The sequence below is a fragment of the Populus trichocarpa genome, chromosome 4 (assembly GCF_000002775.5).
Source record: "Populus trichocarpa isolate Nisqually-1 chromosome 4, P.trichocarpa_v4.1, whole genome shotgun sequence".
Classification (NCBI taxonomy): domain Eukaryota; kingdom Viridiplantae; phylum Streptophyta; class Magnoliopsida; order Malpighiales; family Salicaceae; genus Populus; species Populus trichocarpa.
The window spans coordinates 8,003,681-8,014,447 of record NC_037288.2 but is presented as its reverse complement, the minus strand read 5'-3'; positions in this window follow the sequence as shown (position 1 = coordinate 8,014,447).

The window sequence follows — 10,767 nt, the reverse complement described above, 5'->3', positions numbered from 1 at the left end:
TAATGAAACAACAAATAGTTTTGTGGCACAGAAGATGGAAAAATTTATGGGACAAGACGAATAATGGTTTTGTTGATGCTATTTTAGGAAAAACTTCCAGTGTTTCTTTGGGCAGAATCAGTGTCTAAGGGCTTGCAAAGTTTGGTTGCTTAAATTCGTAATAGGTGACGCAAAGTGATTTCAAAGGATCAGATCAAAGATGGGTTTTGATTTGGCCATCATAATTGTTGATGGTAGAAAAAGTTGGGTACAAATATCAGTGATGAGACTACTGAATTCTCATTTAAACCTATAGTGGGGGAGATCAGAAAGAAGAATTTTAGTGGGGTTAAATCCTAGTATGTTGTTGACAATGGATAATGAGATAAGAAAGCAGAAGGTAAGGGGTTCATAATCAAATTCAGACTGTTACTCTTTCGAAGAAAATTACTTTGTGTGGGATTATTGTTGTACTTGTGCATAACAACTAAGTCGGGTACTTGTTCATATGGCCAGCCTAATAAAAGAAGATTTGGTGTGTGGATTTTTTTATATTGTGGAGGTAGAATTTGACAATTTTGTACATTTTGATGATTGATTGTTTGAGGTTATGGAAGAAAAATTCACTCACTAAGTCAAGAGACTTGGTCATGTGGCTAGACGATTCGGGGAGGATGTTGTTTGGTCAGACTGCCCAGGATAGAGGAAGAATTAATGTCTTCGGAGGGAACCTTGATGATAGATAGTATGGGGTAAAGAAGATAGAGCTGAGGATTGGGTCACGTAGGATTTGGTAAAAAAAGACAAGCCTTATGGTGGAGGAGTTAGCTTGGCCAACTGCTTTAAGTAAGGTAGAATATGGAAGCAAGACATTTATGCTATAAATATGGCCAACAGAAAGGCCATACAATGATGGGATTATTAGGAATTTTAAGTATCTTGATGATCGACTGTGTAGGATGAATGATTCATCACCCGAGTCATGAAGGGTTTGGTTGAGGAACCAAATCGAAACAAGGATATTTGATTTGGTGAGCTACTTTGGTAGTGAGGTAGAATCGAAGTAAAACATCGGGAATTCAAGACACCTTGATGATAGGGACTGATTGAGGTGAAGAATTTCATAGCCAAGTTGTGCAGAGATTTAGTTGAGGAACTAAACTAGATGTATTTGGTTTGGTGTGGTGGGAAGACAATACAATGGTGGTATGGTATTGGAAACTTGTACACTTTGACACGAGATTGATCATGGTGATAGATTCGGTAGCCGAGTTAATGAGTTTGGTTGAGGAGCCAAAATCATCGATGATGATGATTTGGTACACTACCTATGAAAGGTGGTAGTAGGGTATGTATTGGACATCTTGATGTTGTGCGTTATTAAGGGTGACAAAGATATAATACCTGGCCTTTGTTAGGTTATCATGTTGTGAGTTTTCGGTGGACGAAACATGCGACAAAGGCTGAATTAGTATGGGTGTTATTGCATCGATGAAATCTTATAGGATAATGAAGTGTCTTAGGTACAATAGTAACATGTGAAAGACTAGGTAAAAAAGGTTAATATTGTAATGCTATGCATGTGTATACTTGGGCAGGGCTAGGACTTGTTGCAAGAACTTTGACATAAGATTATATTGATCATTGAATTGAGTTGTCTCATTTTGTTTTCAGGTTTTATATGGAACAAGTTGGAGAGTTGAGTGGATTTTATGGGGATTCATGTGATTCTTCAAAGTGGTTCTGTATGCTATTATTCATGAGGAAAATGACAGAAGCCTTGGATGCTTAAGGAAGTGTCTAAACTTTATGAAAAAGACTTACAGGTTGATGAATTGGCACGTAGGATTTCTATTAAATGAAGAGAGCTTGTGTGTGGCTTAGGGGAGTTGCATACGATTCCTGAAACGGCATGACAATATGTGACAATATGTTACAACTTTATCTTTGGCTAGAGAAGATCGATGAGATTGATCTCAATGCTTTGGGTTGGGACCCAAAGTGTGTTTTGACTTTGTGGGAAACAAGCAGGACCCTATAGAAGAGTTTAGTCATAACTTGTTTCGAAAACAGGTTTGCGATAGGATTGTCAATATTGTTATCATCGTAGATAGTGTTCTGGATTTGAATGAGGGCAGAATCGAGAGGCTTTTTCTGTGGGACATAAATTTATGACAGTGGGCAGTTGTGATGCAGGGGTATCCTATGTCTTTTCGATGAGGGCGTTAGTTTCGTTTAGTGGGGGAGGTTTGTAAAGGAGTCAAAATTCAGCATGAATACGCTAACGAAAACACTGTAGGACAATCACAATAGGCAATGGCAGTCAATGGGATAATGTTAAATTTAACAGCAGTGGCAAAATCGATAACATTAGCCTATGCGAGTAGTGAGATGATGTGAGTTTAGACTTGTACAATAGGCAGTCCAAAGCAGACACTAAACACAATAGATTCAGTAGCATAAACTAACAATTACGCGATAATGTAGTGGGTTGTTACAACAGTTATGATCATAACTTCATGGGGGCAATGGATGACCAGATCATGGGGGCATGGCTGAGATTACTCCCCAAGACACTAAGATTATTGGTCAAAACCACCCACTAAGTTCATAGGAACTTGGGGGAGAAAGTGTGTCACTACTTCTAAAAACATAGGGATGATAGTTTTATGCTTTGTAACCTTTCATATGTTTGTCTATAAATAGGCTAAAAGGCCTTGACTGTGTAGGATGCAAGTTTCATGCATAGCACACATATACAAATTTATTTATTTCCTTAGTTGTTGAGATTAATGAAGGTTGAGATTTTTTCCTGTATATGTTGTACTAATTTGCTATCTCTTTACTTGTGTGATTCTGCTTGTTTACAACTTGTGAGAGTATGAAAAACTTCTTAGGTGTGGGAGACACTTAGTCATATGCAAAAATGAGTGTAAAAGGTGAGGAAACGCTGAGTTTTGTGGGATTAGATCACCGTATATGGGCAAGAAAATTTCAACGAGAAATTGTACTATAAAGGGTAATCGCAATTTGAACAAAACTATATGATGTTAATTGTAATTTGACCTTTTTATGTTTAGAGAGATTAAAGGTTGTTTCAAGGCTGAAAATCTGTTTGTTAAGGTTTCAGGTAAAAGCAAGTTGAAAAATAGATTTTAAAGGTCCCAAAACTCAGACCTTGATTTTCTTATCATCATAGGTGAATAAAAAATGGTACAGAAGATGACAGGTCATCTATTATAGTAGACAATGTGTTGTTTGTTTATTAAACAAATAGAGAAAATGATGTTAAAATAAATCAATATACGTATGGGCCTTAGCTTCAATGCCGACACACACTTAGCCTTTTGGATCTTTAAAAAAAAAAACTTGTGATTAATTTTGTATTTAAATTTTAATTAATACCTTCTCTTGTAATTTTAAAATTGTACAATTTACTTTTTGAAATAGTAATTAATTTTTTTAATTGCTTTTATAATTTTATAGTTACTATTTTAATTTATCTTTAATTTCTTTTTTTTATATATTTTATAAAAATATTTTGTATTTACATGATATATTTATAAAAATAATTTTTTTGTTCTTAGTAACTAGACTTGACCTCTAAGATAAAGTAAATGATAACATAAAAAATAAAAAGGATAGTTGGCTTTAAATATTTGCATATGCATATATGTGTTACTTGTAATGAAAAGATTAACCTTTTATTTTAGTATTTAATTTGAATTAACAACTCTTTTTTATTTATAAATTTATAAATTTTTAATTACTTTATTAACCATGAACAACACCTTTATGTTTCTAAAAAAAATTATGATATCTGAAAACACATACATAATGCTAACACCTTCTTTTATTGTAGTAGAAATTAACTTAGAATACTACCCACAACACAGGGTTGTTTACATGACAAGTTAACAATAATCTAAAAGGTGTGGCATGATTATTGTGCTTCCACTATAGCGCTTGAATGAGATCAATATGGATTGTAATAGTAACTCCTTTATTTTTTAGTTTTTTTTTTCGGTTTCATCATTTCACAGTTCATTTTCTATGGATTCAGCTTGATGATTTGTTTTTTTTTTTTTCTATTTGTTTAACATGGTGTAAAACAAAAAGTCCTAACACTAGGCTAATACTTGATTTTGCAAAAAATAATTCGATTTTATTGTTTGTAAGAAAATAAAAATAAAGGGACCAAATTGAAAGTATGTAAGAAATATAGCCTTGTTTTAAAAAATAAAAATAAAAACAAGGACCACTCATCTAGTGCTTTTTTGGGTACAAGATTTGTCTAAAAAGGTTTTTCTGATTGAAAAACTCGGTGCTTGATTTTCTGATCACCTCTTCGGTGGTCAGATTCTGGAAATATAGCGATGCATCATATATCTTTTTTTTATGTATAAAAAAAATATAAGACCAAGCAAAAACATTTTAGAAGATGAGGCCTGCGTGCCCGACCTTGTCTGCCAACACACCTAGTCTTTTTTAAAAAAAAAAACAAAAGCTAGGCGAACTGACCCATTTAGACCTAGTCATCTACCTTTTTATTTCTTTCAATCTAAATTTAGATTAATTAAAAATATATTTGGGATGCCCAACTCGAAGGGGCTTCAATTTTAATTGAAATTCATTAGAATAAATTGATTAAGAATTTTTTTGGGATCACTACCAGAAAATTAGCAAATACACACGGAAACACCGACATATTTTTTTCATCATTATATTACGTTGACATTTGCTGACCAAATTTTTTCATTGCTAAATCCATTGGTAACCACTGACGGGAATATGTCGTCAGTATATGCTGAGGAAATTATAGTGGGATGATGTGTAAGTCTTTACAGACATCGTTACCGATAGAATTAGACCAACGATACAAATCATTCGTGAATATCCTAAAAGAAAAATTTTGTCGGTATATACCGATGATATTATGGATGGTATTATAGTGGGATTCAAAAAGGTATATTGTACAATGACGTGACATTTATACCGACAGTGTAACATCCCCTTATCCGGGATAAAGCAATGATCTCATGTTAACTGATAAACACAGTGACACACACACACACACACATGATATTCATATTAAAATTTATCGAAATTTTTCACTAAAATTTTAGCAAAGTCTCCCCTATATCGAGAGGTCTCAAGTTATCGACATACGACCTGTTTACACTTCTAATATACCGCATCTCCTAACTCAATTCAACTCAATCATCCTGGATCTCAATCCCACAATCATCATCATTCATATCAACCACAATGTTTATGATATACATTGTACAACAATTATCATTATGGATGGATAAAGATATAAATATGCATTCATGGAACATGGTTATACAAACTACATAATTAAATTCATCTATTCAATTTTAAACATCAATTATACAAATTGAGTTATATAAAAGTTGTAATATTACCAAATACAAGGGTATACTCCCTAAAACCTAAATTACAAAAAGTGAACCTAAGCTAGAATTTACTCCTATCGTGCATGCGATGGTCCTGAAAACAAAATACATATTATTGAAATATGAATATCACAATAATATAGCAATACAAATATCCAGCAATTTAAAAAGGCAAACATGCATTCATATTTTATTCACTTCTCCCTTCTGGTTTTCATTGGAAACTCTTTCTCCTTCATCTACTAAAAACCATTTCATCTTCCATTATCAACCTCCATTCAAGATTTCATAAGACCAACCATGATTATTTCCGTTTAACACATTACCGATACCAATTTCACTTGTATCATCATCACCCCGTAGGAGTCGATGCAAGGTGATCCCCTTACCCGGGATCCTAACATATACTAAATGCATGCTAGCCAATACATGATTGATCCCCTTATCTGGGATCCTAACATACACTAAATGTATGCTAGTACAAACATGGTGATCCCCTTACCCGGGATCCTAACATACACTAACTGTATGTTGGTTCACGCCCCAAATCACACTTCTTATATTTCCTTTGCCAATGGTAATTTCATCACTTGACAATTCACACAACAACCTTTTACCTTGAATACATATACATTCAGAATACTATCCAAAATATCGACATCATTACACAAACTTTCCTCCTTTCACCTAATATCCAACATTCGGTAATTCACATATCACATCAATAACATATTAAATCATAGAATTTAACTAGAAAGTATAGGTGTGGATCACCTACCTGCAGTAGAAGCTCTACTCGTGCTCTCCTGCTGCTGCCGCTGCACAACGCCCATAGTCCCTTTTGGTAATCACAGGCATAATCTCATAAGTGATCCTTATTCAAGGATACATTTCATACTAACCATATTAACAACCAATACATGTATTTCTTTCAAATATTTCTTTCTTCATATTTTATGTTCTCTCATTTCATCTATTTATATCATCATTTTTTGTTCAACCATGGTTATCATTCTTTTCTTATTCAAATTGTTACTGTTTAAATCTCGAACTGTTATTGTCTGACCTCTTCTTATATTTTTAACTATATCTAGAGTTATAGAACTCCGTTTCAAGTGAGATTGGTCTCGTTGGAAAGCTAAGACACGAGGCTACAAGTTCTCTGAATGAAGGAGAACCTAGTTTGCCTCTAAGGCAGTCAAAATTGCTCATCAACAAACATTTAGACTGTTACTGTCCAACTGTTACTGTCCGACCTCTTCTCAGATTGTTAACCATATCTAGATATATAGAACTCCTTTTCAAGCGACATTGGTCTCGTTGGAAAGCTAAGACACGAGGCTACAAGTTCTCTGTAAAGGAGAACCCAGTTCTGCCTCTAAGACAGTCAAAATTGCTTATCAACAAACATTTGGTCTGTTACTATCTTGAACCATTACTGTCTAGACATTGAACTGTTACTATCTTGAACCGTTACTGTCTAGACATTGAACTGTTACTGTCTAACTGTTACTGTCTAGACATTGAACTGTTACTGTCCGACCTTTCTTTAGATTTTTAACTATATCTAGAGTTATAGAACTCCATTTCAAGCGAGGTTGGTCGCGTTGGAATGATAAGACATGTGGCTACAAGTCACCTGCAGGAAGGAGAACCCAGTTCTGCCTCTAAGATAGTCAGAATTGCTTATCAACAAATCAGACTTACTGCCCTACAGGGTCTGTCATGACCTAGTCTCGGTTGATAACCCATAACTGGAGTTCTACAGCTCTAAATTGAGCAAGAGCAATTTCCTTAGTTAGCTAACTTTCAAAACTACAATGTCTATAAGGAACGTGTTTCTAATTCTCTCATCCTCCTATCCAAAATCTTACCGAAAGTCAGGAGACGAGTCTGTCCAGATTCGACACCTCCCTTCCCTTCACACATAACTTTCACAAACTATATTTTCTAGGTAAATTTTCATGGTTTCACGTCCTCAATCACATACCACACATGAATTTACTTAATTTTAACAATAAATACTTTTCCCCCAATTCAAGTCTAAGAACCCTAATCTATAATTCACATCAAGGCATCAATTCATTATCGAATTTGAAATGACTTATAAGATCATGTTTAGAACACCTTACCCGGTACGAATTAAGGTCTTGATCTTCAACCATTTGAAGATTTTCAACTCCCTCCTTTTTTATCTAATGATAGTCAGCCCTCCATCTTCTCTTTTTGTTCAATTTTCTTGTTAATCCCCTGCCCACAAGTATTTATTCCATCTATAAACCCTTAATCTTGGATGGGTTCTTGAAAATTTTTTTCTTCTTATAATTAAGTTATACCTCCTTTTATTTCTTATAATTCACCCCTCAACATTTTCGGGTTGATTTATAATGTCTCAAAATATTTCATTCAGAAACTTATATCCAAAAATTTCTGAATTCTCTTTTTTATTTAACCATATACATGAATTTCTTCACTTTTATTTCTCATGTAGTTAGTTTGCAATTTAAGCAACCTTTATTTTTCCCGGGGTTTACAAACAGAATTTTCAATGAAGTTACCATTGGATTAATTACATCAGTTAATTTATAACCTGACGCTCGACTCTCTTCTCCCCCTCCACCTTTTCTACTTCTTCTTTGTAAAAGTTTTCTCTACAACAAAATAGCCACCTCTGCCCCCTCAATCTCAACACAACTCAATCTCCCACAACTTTTTTATCCACCACAACACTTAGTTTGTCAGCATCCGTGTTCTGATTTAAATTTTATTGAGGATTCTCCACCTGAAGTAAGAAAATCTACCCTTTTTTTTATTTGAACAGAATTTTAAAATGTTAATTTGTTTTGCATATTTTTGTAGTATATGTATTTCGTTTGGGTGTTTACTTGTTTTATAGTTTTTTCTCAAACAAACTTGTTGTATGGATTTATGATTTAGAGATGTTATGGTTTGTTTTAGATTTTATGAAATTGTATTTGTTTGTAAATTATTGAAACTTATGTCAAATTACTAAATAGGTGTTTTGTGATGAAATAAATAATGATTTACTTAACGAGTCTGCTTTATATTTTGTCAATTTTATTGCCAAGTTGTAATTTTCGGTAAATGTGTACAAATTTTTATTCATGTAGATAATTGATAATGAATTAAGAGAAGTATTAAAATAGATTGAATAATCCTAAGCTAAACCAATATTTTTGCAAATTTATTTAGTTAATGTAGTTAATTGATACAAGTTGTCATCATTATTTTATATAGGTTCGATTGAAGAGATGGATGGTCGTTCATAGATGTATCGAGGTTCACCCCAAGGATTGTGGTCCATGCGAGAGTTGTAAAAATAAAATGTTTCTTGATCCAGATGTTGTAACGATGCATCTTCTACAAAAAAAAAAGGTTAATAGAGCAATACTTGTGTTGATATGCATATGAAGAACCATATGTTCCTTACGAGACAATGATAGAAAGGATGGTTGGGTCAACTTGTAGTGCTAGCAATGTGCATGAAGTTATAGATGACAATTGTAATTCTTATAGGACTAGGACTATGGATGTGCTGAGAATGAATCAGGGTCATGTCGGTCAATGTCCAATCATAGATGAAGAATTTAATGCAGATGCGACTAAGTTTTTTGATCTTTTGAAAGATTCAGACGAACCATTATGAGATAGTTGCACAAATCATAGTAAATTATCTGTCGTTTCAACGATGTTCACATCAAGTCGGATTTGTAAACCTCCAGATAAAATTCATGACATTAATATGGAAAATTTTTATAAATTTGGGGTGAAAATATTTAGAAAAGTATTTTAGAAATTGTTCTAAAAAAACAAATTAATGTATGGTTTTACACGAGAATGACTCTGACCGTCGGTATAAACCTGTATATAATCACGCAGTTTTTAACCCGGAAGGGAACTAATTTTGAGGAAAATTTTTAGGGATGGAAGTCCCCAATGAATTACTTAAAATATTGATGATTTAAGAAAATAAAACATTGAAAAATTCAGATTTTGGCGTAAAAATTACCAGTTATCTAGTTTTATGCTATTGAACATAATTCTCAATCCGATCATTGGACCAGGGTGAAATTTTATGAGTAACCTCTTAACATGTTGCTTTAACTTGGGTAAAGGTTTCAGGTTAATTGAAATCCAAAACAAAATCATACAAAATTATAGGTAGCCAGGGGCGTACGTGAAAAATATTGAGAAGTATAATTAGGGGCATATTGTCACAAAAAAAAAAAACACACATCAACTCCCATTTAAATGGGAGGCTGACTCTAAAGAAGAACATTTTTGTTCTTCATTTTAAAGCCACCCGAATGTAGCAGTAAAGAAGAACAAATGTTCTTCACCATCTCAAGCCTTCTGCCGTCCTTTTAATCCAAGCCAAACCATGGAAACTTAAATACTTTGGTTGGAAGAGTGAAACCATGATCTAAACATCAAACTTAAAATAAATAGTGGAGAAAGAGGGTGTAACGGTAGAGAGGAAGTGAAGAAAAGGAAGAAAAATGGAGATTTGAGGTGGAGATCTGGTTTTGGGTTTTAAATTTGGCATCAAAATGACAAGGAAGGTGTGCTTAATCCACCCAGCTTACTTTAATTTCAATTATATAATTTTTACTAATAATTTTTAAATTTTGCTAGTTAGGGTTCTTGATTCAATTTTGGGGGAAATGCAAGAAAGTGATAAACTAGTGAAATAGACGTGAAATACCTTAAGGAAGTGTAAAAATTACAGAAAATTGATGAAGAAGATTTAGGAAAAAGGAAGGCTATAAGTGTCGGCCAAATAGGGAAAATTGAAGGGGTTTTTTAAATGTGAATTATGCGCGCACACACACACACACAAACACACACACACACACCTACTGATGGGTGAATGGCTCTAAACCTATGTAAAATGATTTTGAGTGCAATTACATGTTGAAAATCCATCATTGAAGTTGAAATTACACTTTACAATTCAAAATTATAACATGCATTCAAGCTCACCCAATCTAATTTCAATTTCAATGATGGATTTTTCAACATGTAATTGCACTTAAAATCATTTTAGATAGGTTTAGAGTCATTCACCCATCAGTGGCTATATATATATATATATATATATATATATATATATATATATATATTTTGTTGTGTGAGCTTGAAAGTATGCTAGAATAAAATAAAATAAGATTAAAAAGAATATTTAATGATATAGGAGTATTAGGTTTTTGGCCAAATGAGATGTTTGGGAGGAGAAAGTTTCCAATTTTATGCTAGGTGTGTAAGTATGTTGATGATTGAAAACTTTAATGTGAATGTGCATTTAAGCAAAGTGTATTGTGAACTACGAATGGAGAAAGTTAGGAGA